At 42.2% G+C, this 24,573-nt stretch overlaps 1 protein-coding gene across 2 annotated transcripts in view; it reads right to left on the reverse strand.

Moving 5' to 3' along the window:
- CNTN5 (contactin 5) overlaps positions 1 to 24,573 on the reverse strand; it is a 2,193,251-nt gene that overhangs the window by 2,061,558 nt on the left and 107,120 nt on the right. The gene's annotated exons all lie outside the window — the stretch shown is intronic.

Consider the following 24,573-nt stretch of genomic DNA (forward strand, 5'->3'; position numbering starts at 1 on the left):
ATGTTCTGTACATGGTCAGACACAGGGGTAAGACAGACAGAGCACAGGGGGAGACAGCTCAAAAGGGACAGCACATGAGGGGAGGACACAGCACAAGAAGGAGAGAGACAGCAAACAAGGGGGATAGCACATGGGGTAGACAGGTCAAAGAAGAGAGCACAGACGGGAGAAGTCAGCACATGGGGAAAGAGAGAGTGGATAGGTGGGAGAGCACATGGGGGGGAGAGATTCTCAATGCTGCAAAGCCTGCCCCCCATCGTGATATTACCGCCCTCCCGATGCTATTGCATTGGGCTTCTATCTAGTTTAGAATAATTAACAAAAAACATCTGCAAAGGCTTCCTAAGCATTTAAAAAAGGCCACTTAATCTGTTTCAGTAGGCTCCACAATCATGGGGAAGACTGCTGACTTGACAGATGTCCTGAAAGCAGTCATTGACATACTCCATAAGGAGGGTAAGTCACGAAAGGTTATTGCTAAAGAAGCTGGTTGTTCACAGAGTGCTGTATCCAAGCATATTAATGGAAAGTTGAGTGGAAGGAAAAATTGTGGTAGAAAAAGGTGCTCAAGCAACCGGTATAACCACAGCCTTGAAAGGATTGTTAAGAAAAGGCTTCTTTTGGAGTCATTGCTTCAAGAGCCACCACACACAGACGTATCCAGGACATGGGATACAAGTGTCGCATTCCTTGTGTCAAGCCACTCATGACCAATAGACAATGCCAGAAGCGTCTTACCTGGGCCAAGGAGAAAAAGAACTGGACTGCTGCTCAGTGGTCCAAGGTGTTGTTTTCAGATGAAAGTAAATTTTTCATTTCATTTGGAAATCAAGGTCCCAGAGTCTGGAGGAAGAGTGGAGAGGCTACAATCCAAGCTGCTTGAGGTCTAGTGTGAAGTTTCCACAATCATGATGGTTTGGGGAGCCATGTCATCTGCTGGTGTAGGTCCACTGTGTTGTATCAAGACCAAAGTCAGTGCAGCCGTCTACCAGGAAATTTTAGAGCACTTCATTCTTCTCTCTGCCGACAAGCTTTTTGGAGATGGAAATTCCATTCTCCAGCAGGACTTGGCACCTGTCCACACTGCCAAAAGTACCAATACCAGGTTTACACACAACAGTATCACTGTGCTTGATTGGCAGAAAACTCACCTGACCTTAACCCCATAGAGAATCTATGGGGTATTGTCAAGAGGAAGATGAGAGACACCAGACCCAGCAATGCAGATGGGCTGAAGGCTGCTATCAAAGCAATCTGGGCTTCCATAACCCCTCAGCAGTGTCACAGACTGATTGCCTCCATGCCACGCCGCATTGATGCAGTAATTGATGCAAAAGGAGCCCCGACCAAGTATTGAGTGCATTTACTGAACATACATTTCAGTAGGCCAACATTTCGGATTTTAAAATCATTTTTCAAGCTGGTGTTATAAAGTATTCTAATTTCCTGAGATAATGGCTTTTGGGTTTTCATTGAATGTAAGCCATAATCATCAACATTAACAGAAATAAACACGTGAAATAGATCACTCTGTGTGTAATGACTCTATAGAATATATGAGTTTCACTTTTTGTATTGATGAACTGAAATAAATTAAAATTTGATGATTTTCTAATTTTGTGAGAAGCACCTGTATGTGAGGGCGAGAGGAGAGAGAGAAAAAGAACCCTGCCAATCATAAAAACTAACACTCTACAGGGGAGAGAGGACCCCGCCAACTCTAGGAGCTTACACTCTACAGAAAATAGAGAGGACCCCACTGATCATGAGTTTACACTCTACAGGAGAAAGTGAGAAAAAGAAAACCTCTGTGATCATAATAGCTTACACTCTATAGAAGAGAGAAATCAGTCCCACCTGACGATAAGAGATTACACTGTACAGGAGAGAAACAAGTACACACGGGAACAAAGCATTGCATATATCTCAAAATGTAAAAGAAGATGGAGAGATACTAATGATATATACTGTATGTGCATGGAAGGAATGACTTACCATTCGGGTAGTACAGTAGAACCAAAAAAGGAAAAATCTGAATGAAAAGTAAGATAGTAATAACAGTGAGGTGTAGATGGGAAAGTAAATAAAACACCTTTATTTTGACAATTGGTGAGTAGGTGGCACTAACAACAGGAAAGAGTGCCTGCACATACAAATATAAAATCAGATAAAAATACGTTACATACAAAACATAGTAGTGAACCACTCAAGAAACGCTGTGTATCAGACTAAATGCACAAGGGGCAGGTTGGGATAGATAGGAAAAAATCCATGTGAGTCATGGCACCTACATAGCTGAGTAGTCTACGTCCAACCTGGAGGGAATCAATGCGCAGTGCAGAGCAATGTGTGGAAATAGAGCTCAAGCGGTAGGATGGGTAATAGCAAGTGAGTGGGGATCTGCTCCAACACACTGAATGTATAGGTGATACAGTGGGATGTAATTCGAGCGAACAAATAAATAAAGTCCAATATACAAGAAGGGCTATAAGTCCGTATAGGAAACCTAAGGTGCTCAAAAATGCCAAATTATGGAGATTTACTGTGTACTTGAAGGGAAGGAAGGCTGGAGTTACCTGAGTGGTTGGAGGATATGTGCTGTGCGTGGCATGCACCCCGACATGCGTTTTAGATGCTGACCTTTGTCAGGGGGGAAGGGAGCGGATCGCCAATAGCTGCTACTGCGCAGGCATGGCCGGTGCCATTTTTAAACTGATTTTTTTTTCTAGGAATTTATGGACAACGGGAAAGAAAATAATTATATACACATTATATATGTGATCATGCGACAGCACAGGCACCACCGCTGGCGTGTGCCTGCAGAAGGGAATTTTTTTCAAGATATATATATATCTATATATATAATATTCATTATGTTAACTAGAGGGCAGGTCAGTGAGGGATCAGTGACCTGTCGGAAGCCATACTAATGAATAGCTAAGCAGAGCACCACATGAAGAGCCCCACAGCCACCCCCGAGAGCACAAGCATATCATTAACTCAAAACTGAAAGATTAAACAACAACCACAAGACGGATTTCATCAAGCAAGGTATCATTTTACTCCATATAATGGCACCAACCTGACAATGTCTATAGGTTGCTGTGTAAAATCCTGCTGACAGGTTCCTTTTAAGGGATTTTCATCCATTATTGTTTTGGAAAATTCTTCCAGTTCTGTGAGATTCCTGGCTTGTCTTGCATGCTCTGCTATTTTGAGGTCTAGCCACAGATTTTCAATGATGGTCAGATCAGGAGACTGTGAGGGCCACTGTAAAACCTTCAGCTTGAATCTTTTGAGGTCGTCTATTCTGGATTTTGACGAGTGTTTAAGAACATTATCCATTTGTAGAAGTCATCCTTTTTTCAATTTCATCTTTTTTTATAGATGGTGTTCCCCGTGCCATTGGCTGCAACACAACTTCAAAGCATGATTGATCCACCCCATGCTTAGTGGTTGGCAAGATGTTCTTTTCCTGTAATTCTGTGCCCTTTTCTCTCCACACATACCTTTGATTATTGTGACCAAATAGTTCTATGTTACCCTAATCAGTCCAAAGGACTTGTTTCCAAAATGCATCAGGCTTGTTTAGATGTTCTTTTGCATACTTCTGACATTAAATTTTTTTAATGTACCACAACTCCAGAGTCTAAATCTTTCTGAAGGTCTATTGCAATTAAGAGGGGGTTCTGATTTGCCTATCCAGGAATCCTATGAGCAGCTCTCACTGAAATTTTGCTTGGTCTTATATACTTTATCTTGACTTCCAGTGCTAGGCAGTTGCTCACAAGAACTCATTGCTGCTGTTTTTTGGCACAAGGTTAGAGGAGGCTGGGAAAGCTGGGAAATTTGCATCACCTAGCCTTTCCTCACACTGATAGTGAACAAGTGAGTAAGTCATAACCCTAACAAGCTAATTAAGGTCTGAAACCTTGGTCAAATGTTTCTGAGCACACAAATCTCCAAAGTTGACCAAACCCTTACACTGAAAAAGAATTACAATATATGCAATTATATATATATATACAGTATATATATATACAGTATATATATATAAAGAGAGAGAGACTTTTTTGCATAAAATACAAAAGGAAATCATCTTTAGCCCTCTTCGAGGTCTTTTCATCTTCAACTTGCATAAATGTTTACAATCAGAGTCATTTTGACCAGATACTTTTGGCAACTCTAAGCCCTAAATGGCCTTTTCAATATGCGGACGTCTCATTGTTCCATGGGTTTCTAAATAAATGATGGGTTATTATAACCATGAAGCATAAGTACTTATTTTACACATATCCCTTACATCTATCTGGAGACCTTCTAACCTCTTACTATCTGGCAGGCTTTCAATTTTCTTGGGGAAATGAAAATGTTGTAATGAATGGAGCATAAGCCTGGATTTTATTATAGACCCAGTTATATAACATTTGAGATCTTTTTGTTCTGTTTAGGCTCAGCAGAGGAAATGATAGGATATATGTAGTAGAGATGAATAAATCTTTTGAAATTTGAATTCTAAATTTCTCATATGCAGTGAGTCAATTTGCCATGAATCCAAAGCACTGCAAAGCCTCCAAGTGCCTTAAAAAGACATGTATGACACTCTTTTAGGACTGGATCCAATTCCTTTCAAGCACTTTAGCACAAGCACAGTCTTATTCATCTCAAAGTGACCTCAACATTCTGTATATGCCTAGTGGTAAACTGATGATAACCGTTCTTCACAATTTGTACTGTTTCTTTAGTGTTTTTATGACTTCCTCTCCCAAACTCTATGAATAAACCGTGAGCTGTGACGTATTTTCACTGTCTCGATTCACTACAAAATGGCAGCTGAATTTCCTGCATCAGCTTTTATACACAGGTTTTAAAAAAAGGAATCTAAGTAAGAATTTTTTTCCAAAAGTGTAAAATGTTAATAATTTATTATTATCAAATATCAAACTGCAAATTCTTTGCAGAAATATTTCAACACTTGTGAAAAATGTCTGCACGGTACTGTATGTTTTCTTGTATGTGATGCATTGTTTTAGAGAAAACATACTTTGGTGATGATGCAACTCAGCTGACTAATTGGAGGCCAGACCAACGCATCTTCGCCTCACCCTGATGCCTTTACACTCACAAGTCATTCCCTATGTGTGTTTATAAGGAGAAACCAGTCAGTATAGAGAACAGTGACAAGGAGAACCTGCTGGGAACTGGCTTTTTGGACTAACCAATCGAGATAGTATAGTCTCTGGATAGATTTTCAAATGCCTTAACATTTCAGAGTAAAGCATACGCTGCTGCAATAACTCGGTCCGATTCCAATTCATGCTGCCTAATGGTTGGACAGCGAAGGGGCGTGGTCTGGAGCTCGATGCAGCAGGCTGTGTGAGCTCTGAGCTCTGAGGAAGCCTTCCTCGTTAAGCGACAAAAGAAGAAAACAAGAAGCATTTGGATATAAAAATTTATTGGATTTGAGAGCCCTCTCTTCCAGGATCATTTTGAGACCTTCCTGGAGGTTCTACATTGGATTTTCCCTGAGAAATGGCCATCTGAAGCTGATTGTGGAGTGACTCAGCAAGTTCTCCCGCGCCTGCCTTCTGTTGCAGCGGCGGGCCCAGGCAGAGGAGAGCCGCGGCTAGAAAAGGCGGGAAAAAACAGTGGAGGAAGCCCGAGGTCTAGTGTGAGGAGCTGACTTCACAGCGGGGACCAGCGGCAGGCATCGGGAGGCCGGTAGCGGTGGTGAAACACAGCGACTCCGCTAAACAGAAAAGAAGAGGAACCCGGGGGCTCCGGTGGATGAAGGCAGCGGCGTCTGAGAAGAAGTGCAGGAGCGGGCAGGACTAATCAGCGGTGAGGGGATTTCCCGCGCTCGCCCTCCATTGCAGCGGTGCGCTCAAGCTGAAGGGAAGAGAGACGCTGTAAAAAGAGGCACAACTACCGGCAGAAGAAACCACAGCGACTGGCGTGTGGAACCAGCACTGCACCATCGGTAAACGGAAAAGAGGAGGAGGTCGGAGGCTCCGGTGGATGAAGGTAGCGGCGTCTGAGGAGAAGTGCAGGAGCGAGCAGGACTAATCACGTGGAGCGATTCAAAAAGATTTTCCCGCGCTCGCCTTACACTGCAGAGGCGTGTTCAAGCTGAGGAGAGAGACGCGGCAAAAAAAGGCACAAATACCGGCAGGAGAAACCACGGCGTCCGGTGTGTAGAACTTGCTTTGCAGTACTCACGGAAACCGGAGGCGGTGGCAGAAAACAGCGGCGCCTGGCAGTAGAAGCGGAGGGGAAGCCGGGAGAACCATTAAAGGAAGAAGAATCCAGCGGCTGTAGCAGAATCTGAGTGACGACAGAGGGGACATTGGCAGAAGCGACGTCTACAAGAGTGGGAGCAGCAAGATAGCGCTGACTGCAGAAGGAGTGGGTTTGTCCTCTGGCACAGCGGGCGGCTGAAATAGCCCCACTTTAATCAGAGGGGAAAGGAATCCAGTGGAGCAGGGGGAAACACCGGCAGTGGATGGCAAAAATCTCTGGCAATTACAGAAGGCACTGAGGATTAAAATACAACGAGCAGTGCAGCGCCAGATAGGATCTACAGGAGCGGTTTTTACCCAGCTGCAAGAAGAGTAGCAGGTTTACAACTTGACAGACAATCCTCATCCTTCAAAGCAGCTGCAGTTACAACGCCTGGAAAAGTCAGCGGTGATTGTATATTGTTAATGTCTCTTGAATAAGGTTGAATCTGATAACATTCTTGTTGTAATCGGTTGCCTAGTAATTACCTTCAATTTTCTACGCATTGTCACTTAATGGTAGTTGCTTGATACGCAGTATAACGTGCTTTGGCGTTGGTTAACCGATTGGCTCATAAATATTAAGCAGTACAGTCCTATTTGACGCTTTGATTATCAGATACATATATTTAACCTGTAATATTAGCAAAGTTCTGATTCATTTAGAGGGCTGTGGATATCGATAAAACTCGTGATTCATAACTGATGTCCTATCCCCTGGTGCTTTGGGATTATCGATTTTAGATGTGGTCTATCTAACTAGCTATCTAGTACTTAATTTTCAGTTATTCAATCTCATTCTATATCATTTAACTGATTATTACTGGTATTGGGTATTGCTTATTGTGGCACTGGTTAGGTGGCTAATCCATAGAAACTAAGCAACACAGGACTATTTGAAGATTGGCCTATCAGATACATTTATTTAACTGTAATATTAACAAAGTGCTGCTTCATTTTGAGGGCATTGGATGTCAATTGAATTTAAGTTTGTATCATTATTTGAATAATATTTCTCTATTGACCCTCAACTGCTAAACTCAACTATAGTACTTTGCTTCTCGTTACTATTCCATTTTGAGTGATATACCAGAGCTATTAAGGAACAGTCCAGGCGCCACCTTTATAATTATTAAAATGAGCCAAAAAAACAGCAAAGCTAAACAGCAGAGAGACAAATCCTCTCGTAAACAAAACTCGACAGAATTAGATGAAGCTATATGCGTTAGCCCTCCTCCCTTCCCTAAAATAAATACTAAATTCTCATTTGGACAAAAAGGTGATACTCATACTTTATTGATACAAGAGTTGGATAATATTCAATCAGAAATGGATACCTCTGTTAACAGAAAATCTAAAAGGGATGAGTCTAAGGGGGAGGGAAAATCCGTGTTGTCTGATGAGGAAGTATTTTATGAGGCTTCCCCGTCTCAGAGTCCAAAAAAAAGTAGGCCTAGAATAGACCTTAGCTCCGCAGATGAAGAAACTGGTATCAGTGATTATGGGGGTCTGGAAGATATTCAGGCATCTGAGAGGGGGGCCTCTGAAAAATATATTAGAGATTTGATTCTAGCATTAAATAAAAGTGTTGAGACTTCTATAGAAAAGCATGTCAGCCGTTTGCAAACCAACCTTGACACAATTACCACTAGGTTAGATAAAAACGATAAAAAAATGGAGGCCCTTGGAAAAACCTCTGACTCCCTCCAAAATCAACAAAATAATGCCCAAAAAGAAATCCTCTTTTTACGAAATAAATTAGCCGACCTGGAAGATCGTAGTAGGAGGAACAACATTAAACTGAGAGGGATTTCGGAAAAAATTAACCAGCATAATTTACAAAAATATGTCAAAGAAATTTTAACCAAAATATTGCCTTCTGTCCCTGAGGTAGAACTAATGATAGATAGAATCCACAGACTCCCGAGGCCTGCATCTATCTCGGCTGAGCTCCCTAGAGACACTATCTTAAGATTCCATTTTTACTCCACCAAAGAAAAATTCTTAAACTATTTTAGAACCAATAAACATCTTCCCCACCCCTATGATCACATCAAATCATATGCAGACCTTTCAAAAGAAACTATCCAAACAAGGAAGGGATTTAATGAAGTTACAACAATTCTGAGACAAAAGGGTGTGGTTTATAGGTGGGGGTTCCCTACCAAGCTTTTGATAATTCATGGTGGGAAAGTAGTAGTAATCATATCTCCACAAGAGGGGAAAAACTTTCTTAAATCCTTGGACAAGAGAGAAGAGGCTCCAGGGTGAAAAATGCAAATTTTAATTGCTATATCACTTACATTATTTTGTATGAGGGAGGCTTCCTGCGGAGTTTCACGAGCTTTTCCCCATTTTAGGAAGTTTACCTAAGATTGTGGTAATCTCTTCCTGTTTATTGTTCTGATTATATTTCTGTTTTTGTTTTTTGTATTCTTTAGTATATGGTTAAGATATTATCACTCAATGTGAGGGGATTGAATAGTCCCGCTAAGAGGTATCTCACGTGGAGAGAGATCAGGGGCAGCAGAGCAGATATAATTTGCCTCCAAGAGGTGAAATTGGCTAGGGATGGACACCCCAGGATAGAGAATAAAAATTTTCCACATATATACAAATCTCTTAATGAAAAGAAACGGGCAGGAGTCCTCATACTAATTAAAGACACTATTTCATTCGAAATCATTAACGAATACTCTGACAGCGAGGGCAGATATTTGATTCTTACTTGTCTGATAGACAATCAACTAACGACACTTGTGAACGTTTATGCTCCATGTAATGGTCAAATGCGTTTCTTCAACGGTCTCGATAGAAAAATCCAGGAAGTAAAAAAAGGTGTTATTGTTTTGGTGGGTGATTTCAACATTGTTCCTGACGGAGCAATGGATTCTACCTCTCTCACTCGCTCATCATTTCCTGAATTAAAAAATTGGCTTTGCAACCATGAATACCTAGATGTATTCAGATGTTTAAATACATCTTCTAGGGAATATACCCATTTCTCAGAGGCACACAAGTCTTTCGCTAGGATTGACTTGTTCCTGACAGATACGTTCTCAATTTCGAAATTTAAAAAAATTGAAATTCTCCCCAAAACATTTTCAGATCACTCTCCAATTGTTGCAGAAATTTACCTTAGTAGGTCGGCAGAGTTCAGATCCCAATGGAGATGTGACTCATCCCTATTGTTCAACCCAAAATTTAAAAAAGAAATTGAAAAAGCCTTAAATAATTATTTCATAGAAAATGATATAAACAACATTTGCCCATTCACCCTTTGGAATGCGCACAAGGCAGTAATTAGGGGGGTTATGACTTATTTGGCCTACAACAAAAAAAAAATTTCCAAAGAAAAAATCCGTACCTTACAATTTGAGTTACAAAAATTGGAAGCAATATTACAAAATTCATCTTTTCCTCCACCAAATATACATTCGGAGATTCTTAAACTAAGAATAGATCTTAGATCGGAGTTATTCAGTGAATACGAAAAATTCGCAAAACTAATGAAATCCAACTATTATTCTTCCTACAACAAACCCACTAGACTTATGGCACAAAAATTCAGATCAATTAGGATCAAATGTAAAATCAACAAAATTAATCATGAGGGCAGTAAATTAGAACACCCTAAGAAAATCGTTGAAGCATTTGCTAAATATTATTCATCTATTTACAATCTTAAACTAGATGAACATACCCAGCAACCCGACGAACAAGGCATAAATGATTTTCTTGCCCCTCTGGGATTACCTAAGATTACCCCCCAACAGCTGTCTAAACTTGAGGCCCCTTTCTCTGCGTCTGAAGTCCTGGAAGTAATTAAATCATTTAAAAAAAAGAAAACTCCGGGCCCCGATGGTTTTTCGAATGAATATTACCAAGCATTCGCAAATATCATAACCCCACACTTAGTCCGCATCTTTGACAGGGCATCTCGGACCGGAGAATTTCCTCAGGAAATGTTACAGGCTAATATAATTTTAATACCCAAACCTAAGGGAGACCCGGAGTCAGTCAAAAATTATAGGCCTATCTCTCTAATAAATACCGATGTCAAACTATATTCAAAAATCATAGCAAATAGACTAAAAAATATTCTCCCAAACATTATTCATAAAGATCAACTCGGGTTTATAGAGGGACGCCAGACTACCGATGGCACTAGGAGAACATTGAACTTGGTGAATTTTATTAAAAGAAAAAAAATCCCCTCTCTCCTCCTGGCTTTAGACGCAGAGAAAGCCTTCGACAGGGTTAATTGGGACTTCCTCAAAGCAACTCTGAATAAATTTGGCTTCAGTGATAATATAATAAAAACTATAATGGCTTTATACACAAACCCTTCCGCTAATGTTTATACAAATAATCACACTTCAGATCGCATCATGATAACTAATGGAACTAGACAGGGATGCCCACTCTCCCCACTGTTATTTGCGTTGATTATGGAACCCTTAGCAGAAGCAATAAGAACAAATGATGAGATCCATGGTATCCAAATTGAAGATCACCAATTTAAAATCGGTTTATTCGCTGATGACATTATACTGAGCCTATCAGATCCACTGAACTCTATTGGGGGTGTATTGTCTACTATCGAGGATTTCTCTAAAATCTCATTTTACAAAATCAATGAGAACAAATCTAAAATCTTGGATTTCTTTCTAGACGACCTAACCATCTCACGCATTAAGGAAATTTCCCGGTTTGATTGGGAGAAGGAAGATGTTTCCTACTTGGGTATTCGTATAACCAGGAACTTTCGGAAGACAGTTGAGTTGAATATACAAAACATTACAAAAAAGACTCAGATCGAATTGAACAATTTTGCGACTCACGAAATTTCATGGGTGGGAAGGATAACACTATTTAAACTTTTTACCCTTCCAAAGATACTATATATCTTTAGAGCAATACCTTTACTTGTCCCCTTGAAATTTATTAGGAAACTTCAGTCTATTATAAATAAGTTCGTTTGGAATAAGAAAAGGGCGAGAGTGGCATCCCATATACTATATAGAAGCAAAGTCAATGGAGGCCTAGCCCTTCCAAATTTAATTAATTATTACTATGCCAATTTAATAAAACAATCCTTTTCATGGGTTAATTCAAACAACGTCCCAGCTTGGGTAGAAATCGAGACATATTTTAATAAAAACAAAACTCTTTTAAGCGCAATTCTAGAGTGTTTGGGGTCATCTACTCCTTTACGTTATGACTCCCCAATAATCTCCGCAACTCTCTCTGCATGGAAACAACTGGCTAAGCCGCAGGTTAAGAGAAACAGAAGCCAGAGATACGCTCAATTAAAAAATATCCCTATCAAATTTCTTGGTTTACTAATGGATAAAAAAATTCCGAAAGAATGGATAAAATCTGGTATTAAGGTGATAGGAGATTTGTTCGATGGTAAGAAATTTATAAGCAACGAATCTTTAATATCTCAAAATAATTTTTCTTGCCAGGATTTGGAACTCCTTCCCTCGATTAAGAAAAATATCTCAAAATTTTTGAAAAGAAAATCTTACATTACAGAATCCACAAGTTTGCTACTTTGTAATCCTAATGTTAAGGTCCATTGGAGATCAAGAAATTTATACGATTTTTTGAACGGTTCTGAAATTGGAGAAAAGACTCCATATATGATTAAATGGGAGAGCGATTTTGATACTCTATTCTCTTTGGAACAATGGGAGCTGGCTTTCAAACAGACATATTCATCCAACATTTGCGCATCTCTACATGAATCCTTTTACAAACTGACATCTAGGTGGTACTATACTCCTGTGAAGCTGGCCAGGATGTTCCCAGGTAGATCCCCAGATTGTTGGAGAGATTGCGGATTCACAGGTACACTATTACATGTATTCTGGGAATGTCCTAAAATAAGGCCCATTTGGATAGAAATCTCTAGAACAATTAATATTCTGACTAAACAAAGCATCACCCTTACGCCACAGATGGCATTACTGTCCATAGGTTTAGAAGTGATTCATACATCTCATATCCCAACAGTTATCCACCTTTTTCTAATAACTAAAAACGCCATAGCATCCTTATGGAACGAAGATGCTACTCCCAAAATTAGTGATATTGTAGACAAGATGTCATTACATTGCTCATACGAAAAAAGCCATGCTTTGGCAAATGACTACTTCAGTACATATAGCAAAAGGTGGAATTCTTGGATAAGATTTACCTCTGATCAGAATTTGTCCTAAAACTGCTCCTGGTCTCTCCCACTATGTGACTCTGTTATTTTTATTGCTGATATCTCTCCCCTCGGAATTCATCTGGTAAAAACGCGCATTACTATCTTAAAACAGAATACAATGTAACTCATTACGTTAGTTTATTATAGGATTATCTCTTGGTTCTCTGACAATATACCACACTACTGTTAAGAGTTTATATTATTAGGTGTATTGTTACTCATACTGATCTACTCAATGTAACACATTACTGTTATTTTATATATTATCCTGAACCCTACTGTCAATAGTATGTTGTAAAAATACTACTGTTAACTTTATGTAAAATTTTAATAAAGTTATTGAAAATGGTTGGACAGCTTCAAATACTAGTCAGGTTCGCCTTAATGAATTGTTATCTCACATTGTTGTTGAGTATCTATTATAAAAATCGTTTACTAGTTAGAAATATTACAGTTGCATATTTTACTACGCCTACAATGAAATTAACATTCCTTTTAGAAATGACCTTTATATCTAACTGATTGATAAATTGTATTTCCGCTCAAAACATATTGCATGAAAAACTGCGTTTTCCTCGACGGCAACATTCTACGTTACCTTTGCTAAAAAGGAAAAAAATTGCAGAGGCAGACTAGCATTAAACCCTGTTCCTTTGTTTTTCTCTTTGAACTAGTTCCTTTCTTTTTATTTGGAAATGCGCCAACAAACCTCACACAGTAAACATGGCATTTTTCACTATAGAAGAAAAGTGATTGACTTTGGTAGGTTTTGACCCCATTTCTAAGATTGAAAAAACAAGACTTCTTCCCATCTGGCTCCCCAGGGATAAGAACCCTGTCTCTGAAGCTCTTGCTGGCAAAGAAAGTAAAAAACACCAAGTGTATCCCAGAGGTCATTTTTTACTTGAACAAAGAAAATAGTATTTCTTCGCCCCAAGGTTTATTGAGCTGATATTTATCATTTAAGTCGCCTTATCTCTTTTGGTTAATCTGACATTATCCCAAAAATATTTTTTCTAGGAGGTATAAAGACAGGGACTACAGTGTACTGCTTATCAAAATGTAACAATTTTTGTATAGGGCATTTATATATAATTGGACCCCTTTTTTGGTGTTAGTTCAATCACATAAGCCTATGGTTTCTAGGAACCGGCATCCCTCATTACATTAGGCCTCTTTCACACATCCGTCTGTCACCATGAGTCAAAATCCGCCGTTTTGCAAAAAAAAACGTATCCGTCACTTTTCTTGGTCATCCGTAGGATCCGTTTTTTCACGGATCCGCCAAAATTTTGGCGTCCGCTGACATGACTGGACGGACGCTGTAACGTTTTTTTGCTGGCTGGATCCGCATTTGCCCGGAAGAATTACCTTTGCCGGAAATTTAACCCTAAATCCCATTCTGGCGGCTGAGAATCTCTCTCTCTCTCTCTCTCTCCTTATTCCAGGCACGGGTTCCTTTAAAACTCAACCTTACATGGATCCGTCAACATAACGGTCCGGTGCCACCCGTTTCTTTCAATCCGCCAACGGATCCGTTTTTCGCCATTTTAGCGGATTTCGACTGAGCTGAAAAACGGATGTGTGAAACAGGAATTAGTTGTTGGAAATAATTTAGGCATGACCCTATGGGCATTTTTTTTAGTTGTGGCCAATGTGGAAGGGGGTGAGGACTAAGCTGATATGGCCTACATTCCCACCGTGCCATCATTTTTCAGCCCTCTTATTAAAAAGGGGACATCATTGCCTGATAGGTATGGTGTCTGCCTGATGTAGAATGCATACACTTCAAAAAATATGAGCACTATTCTTCAGTCTCGAGTACCGCTAATTTCTTCTGAACAATATTGGTCATACCTATCTATAAACGGAGTACTGTTAACTTTATCCTAGATGTCTGGTCTGAGAATATTTTATGGATTACTGTGGACATATGATTAAAAAGGGAAAACACAGTAGTTTGACAATAAATGGCTTCACCCAACCACTAACCATGAGTGGAGAAAAAGTTTTGGTGTTATCATTCATATTCTCTGAAAAAAATCCCAACAAAGTAAAAATTCTGCCGGGGTATGTAAACTTTTTAGCACAGCTATACATTTTATTATTTATAAATCACAAAACCAGACAGACTAAATTACAAACCAGCCCCTAAAAACCCTTTGAAAGCGATTTGGGGCAGTGTGGTCCATTAATCAAATTGATAAGCACTCATGTAACATTGCACATCATGTGTTTTACAGTGCCAAAAGTAAATACCTTGTTTTATAGCAAACATGTCACATACCTATGCAATGTAGTCAGAGTATTATCATTGGCTCACTAACATATATTTAAAGAGGAGTCAAAATTGTTCCACGATAGCAAAAATATTTGTTGATATGCCTCAAGAATCATAGTCCCCCCCCCATTCACAATGAGCAGCCTATGTAAATCAATGCGAACACATTTTGAACCAATAATAATACAATGTGCCAAAGTGACTTGAATCACATGACCAAGATGCCAGGCAGGGGCAAGGAGGAGTAGATAATGAGTGGCGAGTCACGTGAGTGCCGCGTTATTGACTCCTCCCTCCCCCTGCCCGGTGTCTAATTGGGGCTCCCGCTTCGCTGACATGTGGCACGCACACATGCATCAATTAGATGGGTTGCCGGTGAATTGTCTTGCATACTGCTTACACATACCCTCAGGAATACTACCCAGTACTCCCTGATGAAGGCACCTGTGAAACGCGCGTCAGGGTACTGGGCAGTGTTGTTCAAGTCACTACGGCACATGGTATATATTATTATTGGTTCTAAATGAGTGTTACGTTCATAACACTAGTATTGTCCAGTACAGGCTATTCCATTCAATTAGAAAGATCATTAAACAATGCTCTGAGAAAACATGGTCTTAAAAGGAATTTATCATCTGAAATTGACCTATTTTTTAATATTTTGTGTTAAATCTAATTTATATAAAAAAGGACTTTTTTCATTTCGCAACAATATGTATTAAAAAGAAAAATTGAAATGTTAGAATTTTTACACTGACCACTGTGGCCATTTTAGGCTCTTACTTTCTGTACTTTACAAAAGATGTTTCAAAAATCACATTATCATCACAAAAAGAATTATGACAGGTAAGTGGATAATTGTAATGATGCACTGTCTATGGAAGATTGGCAGTTCTTAGTAGGACTTCCATAGACAAACTTTGCACAAGCCACTCTGCTTAGTAAAATTGCGTGGTACACCGACCTTCACCCTTTAACCAATTTACAGTGATCTGATTCTGGACTTATTCAGGACCCCATGGGTTATGTCCAAAGACTGGCTGTTAGCCCATAGAGCAGGCTGGCAGAGAACTGTCATCTTTCCAGGTCCAAACAGAGAGGGCGGAGGCTCAATAGAATCAGATGAGCTCAAGGGAATGCTCACCAAGATTAATACTAGGTAGTCAAGGTCAGAGTCAGAATCATGAGACAGTCATGTAGTATAAGATATGGTTGAAGATCTGAAACTAGTGACAAGGCAACGCAAAAATCAGAGATTAACCAAGCAGCAGACCAGACGTTACTTAAAACTGACAACTTCAAGAAGAAAGGCGGAAATTTAAGTAGGCTGTGGAGGAGTCCTATACTCCACGGCATGGATTACTCCTTCTATACAACACACACAACCCAGTCTGACTAAGGGTATGTGCACACGCTGCGGATTCGGATTTGGCCCTGCAGGTCCGCAGCAGATTCTGCTGCGTTGTACAGTACCTTTATTTCCTATGGAAATAAAAAAACACAGTGCACATGCTGCGGATTTTTCCGTGCGGTTTTGCTGCGGGCTACAATCCGCAGTATGTCAATTCTTTGTGCGGATTTCGCTGCGGTTTCACACCTCATCCATTATGAGGTGTGAAACCGCAGGGCAAAACCGCAGGCTAATCCGCAGATAAACCGCAGGACTTTTGTCCTGCGGATTTTTCATCAAAATCCGCACAACCTAAAAACTACGTGTGCACTACCCTTAGGCAGCACTACAGGTCCCATTCACACAGCCTACTTCACCCTGAGCTTCTTGTCACACCATCTTTTCTGTCACCAGTCCATCTTCAGGATGAATACAATGGCGCCAGTGATAGAAGCAGATCTCACTGGAAGAGGTACAGATGGAGTTGTGACAATAACAAAGAATCTACCATTCACGGAAGGAAATGTCACAGCTTTCCCCTCTACCTTCCTTTATAATAACCTTGGAACATGCTCATTAGAAGCTTCAGTTCTTAAGATAAGGTCTGAGTCAGTCTACTGTTTCTAAAGTACATGTGGATTTACAGAAACAACAGCAAGCATGAGTCTAGAATAACCCTTGTGGCCAGTGTGAAAATTACACAATTTTGAATATTTACCTTTTTTTTTTTTAAATACAGAGCATAATATGTAAAAAATTATCAAAATCAAAAAAGAAAAGCAAACTGAACTTAATTGAACTAAACCAATAGATAATTTTTGTATGACTCATTTTCTTTAATATTGGGTCCCTCTGTGATCAACTACGCTGTTGGTATATCTACCTTTTAGTGTTTCATTTAGCTACAGTGCCTCCACAGGAAAAATGAAGTATTGCGCATTTGTGTGTTATAGAAATCAATGTGCTATGCATGTAATGCATGGAAATTCTTGGTCCTCCTAAGGACTTGGAGGAGCTCTCACTTATGTAAATGGTTTTCTAAACTATAAATGAGCAGCCAAGAGGAGCTTATGAATTACGGAGCAAAATCTATAATAATAAATGCCCTAAGCAGCTTCCGGTTGTAACAACTTCCATCCAGTTGTAACCGGTGACGTCACCACACACACACATGTTAACACTCAACACACCACACCGCCTCAACACACACTCCTCTCACCTTTCACCATCTCCACTCACTCTTTCACTCCACATACGTTCCTTTCTCTCACTCCGTTTCTCATACTCACACCGTCATCGTCGCTGCCCCGACATCTTCCTCCGCCGCCGCAATCCTGGATCCAGACGTTCTCCAGGCCGCCGACATGTTCTTGCGGCGACGCCATCTTGGATTTCGTGAAATCCCGCGATATTCAAGATGGCGTCGCCGCAAGAACATGTCGCTGGCATGGACGACTCGGGATCCAAAAAGATGGCGTCGGCGAAATCTCGAGAGAAAGGGTCGTATGTGGAGTGAAAGAGTGAGTGGATGTGAGTGGAGATGGTGAAAGGTGAGAGGAGTGTGTGTTGAGGCGGTGTGGTGTGTTGAGGGTTAACATGGCAAGAGGTGTTAACGACGTCTGCGAAATCTCGCGAGATTTCGCCGACACCATCTTGCATTCCTGAAATTGCGTCATTTACCTCACGCCGACTTGCTGTGCGGACGCTTGGCATTGCCTGTACCACCATAACTACTGCTGCCTTGGTCCTCTGCCTGTTTACTGCCGGTGTCTAATTACTGGACCAATTTGCCTGTACTGCCATAACTATTGCTGCCTTGCTCCTCTGCCGGTGTCTAATTACAGGACCAATTTGCCTCTACCGCCATAACTACTGCTGCATTGCTCTTCTCCCGGTGTCTAATTACAGGACCAATTTGCCTATACCGCCATAACTACTGCTGCCTTTGTCCTCTGCCGGTGTCTAATTACAGGGCCAATTTGCCTCTACCGCCATAACTACTGCTGCATTGCTCCTCTCCCGGTGTCTAATTACAGGACCAATTTGCCTATACCGCTATAACTACTGCTGCCTTGCTTCTCTGCCGGTGTCTAATTACAGGGCCAATCTGCCTCTACCACCATAACTACTGCTGCCTTGCTCCTCTGCCAGTGTCTAATTACAGGGCCAATTTGCCTATACTGCCATAACTACTGCTGCCTTTGTCCTCTGCCAGTGTCTAATTACAGGGCCAAATTGCCACTACCGCCATAACTACTGCTGCCTTGCTTCTCTGCCGGTGTCTAATTACAGGGCCAATCTGCCTCTACCACCATAACTACTGCTGCCTTGCTCCTCTGCCGGTGTCTAATTACAGGGCCAATTTGCCTATACTGCCATAACTACTGCTGCCTTTGTCCTCTGCCAGTGTCTAATTACAGGGCCAATTTGCCTCTACCGCCATAAATACTGCTGCATTGCTTCTCTGCCGGTGTCTAATTACAGGGCCAATCTGCCTCTACCACCATAACTACTGCTGCCTTGCTCCTCTGTCTGATCACTGCCGGTGTCTAATTACAGGGCCAATTTGCCTATACCGCCATAACTACTGCTGCCTTGCTCCTCTGCCGGTGTCTAATTACAGGACCAATTTGCCTCTACCGCCATAACTACTGCTGCATTGCTCCTCTGCCGGTGTCTAATTACAGGGCCAATTTGCCTATACTGCCATAACTACTGCTGCCTTGCTCCTCTGCCGGTGTCTAATTACAGGGCCAATTTGCCTCTACCGCCATAACTACTGCTGCTTTGGTCCTCTGCCTGTTTACTGCCGGTGTCTAATTACAAGGCCAATTTGCCTCTGCCGCCATAACTACTGCTGCCTTGCTCCTCTGCCGGTGTCTAATTACAGGACTAATTTGCCTCTACCGCCATAACTACTGCTGCATTGCTCCTCTGCCGGTGTCTAATTACAGGGCCAATTTGCCTCTACCGCCATAACTACTGCTGCCTTGTTCCTCTGCCGGTGTCTAATTACAGGGCCAATTTGCCTCTACCGCCATAACTACTGCTGCCTTGCTCCTCTGCCGGTGTCTAATTACAGGATCAATTTGCCTCTACCGCCATAACTACTGCTGCATTGCTCCTCTGCAGGTGTCTAATTACAGGGCCAATTTGCCTCTACCGCCATAACTACTGCTGCCGTGCTCCTCTGCCGGTGTCTAATTACAGGGCCAATTTGCCTCTACCGCCATAACTACTGCTGCCTTGCTCCTCTGCCGTTGTCTAATTACAGGATCAATTTGCCTCTACCGCCATAACTACTGCTGCATTGCTCCTCTGCTGGTGTCTAATTACAGGGCCAATTTGCCTATACCGCCATAACTACTGCTGCCTTGCTCCTCTGCCGGTGTCTAATTACAGGGCCAATTTGCCTCTACCGCCATAACTACTGCTGCCTTGCTCCTCTGCCGTTGTCTAATTACAGGATCAATTTGCCTCTACCGCCATAACTACTGCTGCATTGCTCCTCTGCTGGTGTCTAATTACAGGGCCAATTTGCCTATACCGCCATAACTACTGCTGCCTTTGTCCTCTGCCAGTGTCTAATTACAGGGCCAATTTGCCTCTACCGCCATAAATACTGCTGCATTGCTTCTCTGCCGGTGTCTAATTACAGGGCCAATCTGCCTCTACCACCATAACTACTGCTGCCTTGCTCCTCTGTCTGATCACTGCCGGTGTCTAATTACAGGGCCAATTTGCCTATACCGCCATAACTACTGCTGCCTTGCTCCTCTGCCGGTGTCTAATTACAGGACCAATTTGCCTCTACCGCCATAACTACTGCTGCATTGCTCCTCTGCCGGTGTCTAATTACAGGGCCAATTTGCCTATACTGCCATAACTACTGCTGCCTTGCTCCTCTGCCGGTGTCTAATTACAGGGCCAATTTGCCTCTACCGCCATAACTACTGCTGCTTTGGTCCTCTGCCTGTTTACTGCCGGTGTCTAATTACAAGGCCAATTTGCCTCTGCCGCCATAACTACTGCTGCCTTGCTCCTCTGCCGGTGTCTAATTACAGGACTAATTTGCCTCTACCGCCATAACTACTGCTGCATTGCTCCTCTGCCGGTGTCTAATTACAGGGCCAATTTGCCTCTACCGCCATAACTACTGCTGCCTTGTTCCTCTGCCGGTGTCTAATTACAGGGCCAATTTGCCTCTACCGCCATAACTACTGCTGCCTTGCTCCTCTGCCGGTGTCTAATTACAGGATCAATTTGCCTCTACCGCCATAACTACTGCTGCATTGCTCCTCTGCAGGTGTCTAATTACAGGGCCAATTTGCCTCTACCGCCATAACTACTGCTGCCGTGCTCCTCTGCCGGTGTCTAATTACAGGGCCAATTTGCCTCTAACGCCATAACTACTGCTGCCTTGCTCCTCTGCCGTTGTCTAATTACAGGATCAATTTGCCTCTACCGCCATAACTACTGCTGCATTGCTCCTCTGCTGGTGTCTAATTACAGGGCCAATTTGCCTATACCGCCATAACTACTGCTGCCTTGCTCCTCTGCCGGTGTCTAATTACAGGGCCAATTTGCCTCTACCGCCATAAGTACTGCTGCCTTGCTCCTCTGACTGTTCACTGCCTGTGTCTAATTACAGGGCCAATTTGCCTCTACCGCCATAACTACTGCTGCCTTGCTCCTCTGCCGGTGTCTAATTACAGGGCCAATTTGCCTCTACCGCCATAACTACTGCTGCCTTGCTCCTCTGCCGGTATCTAATTACAGGGCCAATTTGCCTCTACCGCCATAACTACTGCTGCCTTGCTCCTCTGCCGGTGTCTAACTACAGGGCCAATTTGCCTCTACCGCCATAACTACTGCTGCCTTGCTCCTCTGCCGGTGTCTAATTACAGGGCCAATTTGCCTCTACCGCCATAACTACTGCTGCCTTGCTCCTCTGCCGGTGTCTAACTACAGGGCCAATTTGCCTCTACCACCATAACTACTGCTGCCTTGCTCTTCTGCCGGTGTCTAACTTCAGGGCCAATTTGCCTCTACCGCCATAACTACTGCTGCCTTGCTCCTCTGCCGGTGTCTAACTACAGGGCCAATTTGCCTCTACCGCCATAACTACTGCTGCCTTGCTCCTCTGCCGGTGTCTAACTACAGGGCCAATTTGCCACTACCACTTCATAACTACTGCTGGGCAATTACAGGGTCAATTAGTATCTGTTTACTCTACAATACTCCAGGATGCCTTCTTCACTGCCAGATAACTGCCAAATAGACTCCTTTACCTGTGCCAACATGAGTCATAACAAAAAGTATGCCAATGCCAGTGAAAGGAAAGCAGCTTTAGCACTACGACAAAAACAGCGCCGTGCTAATGAGACTCCTGAGGAAAAACACCATCGCCTTGAGAAGATTAAGGCTTATAAACGCCGTCGCCTCACACACGAATCCCCTAACTGTAAATCCATAAGATTGGCTGAAGAAGCCTCTGCACGCCGTTACCGCCGACAACAGACGGCCTCTTCCTCATCATCTATAATAATAAATGCCCTAAGCAACTTCTGGTTGTAACAGCTTCCGTCCAGTTGTAACCGGTGACGTCACCGCACACCTCTTTCCATGTTAACCCTCAACACACACACTCCACTCACCTTTCACCATCTCCACTCACGTCCACTCACTCTTTCACTCCACATACGACCCTTTCTCTCACTCCGTCTCATACTCACGCCGTCATCGCCGCTGATCCACGATCCCCGACATCTTCTTCCGCCGACGCCATCCTGGATCCAGACGTCCTCCACGCCGGCGACATGTTCTTGCGGCAACGCCATTTTGGATCGGCGAAATCCCGCGATAGTCAAGATGGCGTCGCCGCAAGAACATGTCGCCGGTGTGGAGGACGTCGGGATCCAAAATGGCGTCAGTGAAATCTCGCGAGATTTCGCCGACGCCATTTTGGATCCCGAGGGCATCCACGCCGGCGACATGTTCCTGCGGCGACGCTCTTTTGGATCGGCGGAATCCCGCGATACTCAAGATGGCGTCGCCGCAAGAACATGTCGCCGGCGAGGACGACGTCGGGATCCAAAATGGCGTCGGCGAAAACTCACGAGATTTCGCCGACGCCATTTTGGATCCCGACGTCGTCCACGCCGGCGACATGTTCTTCCGGCGATGCCATCTTGACTATCGCGGGATTTCACGATACTCAAGATGGCGTCGCCGCTAGAACATGTCGCCGGCGTGGACAACGTCTGGATCCAGGATGGCGCCGGCGGAAGAAGATGTCGGGGATCGTGGAGCAGCGGCGATGACGGCGTGAGTATGAGAGACGGAGTGAGAGAAGGGGTCGTATGTGGAGTGAAAGAGTGAGTGGAGATGGTGAGAGGAGTGTGTGTTGAGGGTTAACATGGCAAGAGGTGTGATGCTATCGCATCCTCGCGATGCAATAGCATCGGGCCATAATCTAGTTCTGAAATAAATGACCAATATATACCTTTTGTAAATGTTAACATCTCATATCCATTTTAGGTTGGGAAATAATTCATTTATGGAGAAGTCCCTGAATGCAGTATAACACGGTAAGGCCTGTTTCACATTTCCGTTTTTTGACGTCAGTTAAAATCTGCCACTTTTAGAAAAAAACGGATCCGACCCTTTTTTGGCGGATCCGCTTTTTTCCCCCCATAGACTTACATTAGCGGTGGATTTTGACTGATGTTTGTCCGTCTCACCCGTTTTTGGACGGATCCGTCAGAATTTTAGCGGCTCCCAGGCAGAGGAGACAGACTCTGAAACGTTTTTTCAGAGCGACGGTCTGCTGTTTTGTGTTGCGCATGCCCGGCAGATTTGCTCTGGCAGGGATTTTAACCCTGAATAGCATTCTGGAAAATATCTCTCTCTCTCGTTTTTCCAGGCCGCGGTTGCTTTAAATTTCACCCTCTTGCCGGATGCAGGGGATCCGTATACATAACGGATCCATTGGCATCAGTTTGGCCCATGACGAAGACGGATCCATTTTTTAACCGCCTGGTGGATTTTGACTGACCTTGAAAGACGGAAATGTGAAACAGGCCTAACTTGTTACTTCTGTCTCATAATAGAAGAAAATGCTGCACATCTTTATGCCAGATTCACAAATTTTTACATGAGAATTTTAATGGTCAACTTCCTAAATCTAAATACATGCATATATTCATGTATTCATAATTGTGCATGCTAATGCTCCAACATTCTCCACATGAGATTGAGAATTAGCTACTATTGAATCAGCAGATTCATTAAAAGCATATCTGGAGAAGATGCGCATAATTATGCAAATTCCCATGCAAATTACTTCACCTGTTTACGCCTTGGGAGACACATGGTAGAACTTGATACAAAATCGGAAAGTTTTGCATAGGTACTTTTAAGATTTCTCTTTATTGAAATAATGAGATAACAAAGCAACATATTGGAACCAAATTTATAGGGTGTGAAATCTTGCATTTTGATGCCTCCGGTGCATTAAAATAAATAATTAAGGCACTTTTGAAGTGATCTTCATGTTGTGTATACAGCTCCTACACAGACCTGTGTGTCTCTATGAACAAATCTGACCACAGGTTTCTGTTATTTATCTATCCCTACTTCTAATGTTTATAGATTAGCAAGAACATTGGATTGAGAGAGTAGAGTAGTACACCAGTACGGGATCAGACCACAAAAGGTTTGTATGTAGTCTGTTACCATGGAGACGCAAACAGAGAACCCACTGAGGAGACCCAAATCCACCAGAAAAAATAGAGAGTGAATGTATATCTGAGGATGATGGACAAGCAATAAAATCAAAGAAAAGGTTTAAAATTGGAGAAGAAAACACACAGTGGGGGCAGAGATTAAATCATATTTACATAGCATTTCCATTTCTTGATCCTGACACCTGTTGATGGCGTCCTTTGGTAAGTGAGTCTCAATTCCAGTTTTTGTCTTTGAGCCCTGTAGCTCAAGAAGTGAATAAGGTTAAAAGAACTGGAAGTCTGTGAGCTAAAAGTAGTGGTTTTTGGGTTGGAGTTTTTTTTTTAATTGGACTTTCTACTACTTGTCAGGTGTACTGTAGCCAGTCACACACCAGTTCAAAATGGCTGTTTTCGGGCATCAACAGTGTACATACAAGTCCATAGCTTATAGAAATAAACATGACTGAAACTTTAGTGAACTTTCAAACATAGTACACATGCTATTGACCTGGTTAACTAAAACAAAGCACTACATTCATTATAAATGATAGCGTGAGCTATTATAAGTATCAACTTTAAGCCAAAATCATGTATAGGTAGATCATTGTGGGCAAGTTCGCCATTGCTAGGAATAGATAATATTGATGTTACATAGCTGATAGTTTTTGTAACAGCAG

This window comes from Dendrobates tinctorius, unplaced genomic scaffold (genome assembly GCF_039654945.1).
Source record: "Dendrobates tinctorius isolate UK_male_01 unplaced genomic scaffold, ASM3965494v1 ptg000075l, whole genome shotgun sequence".
NCBI lineage: Eukaryota > Metazoa > Chordata > Amphibia > Anura > Dendrobatidae > Dendrobates > Dendrobates tinctorius.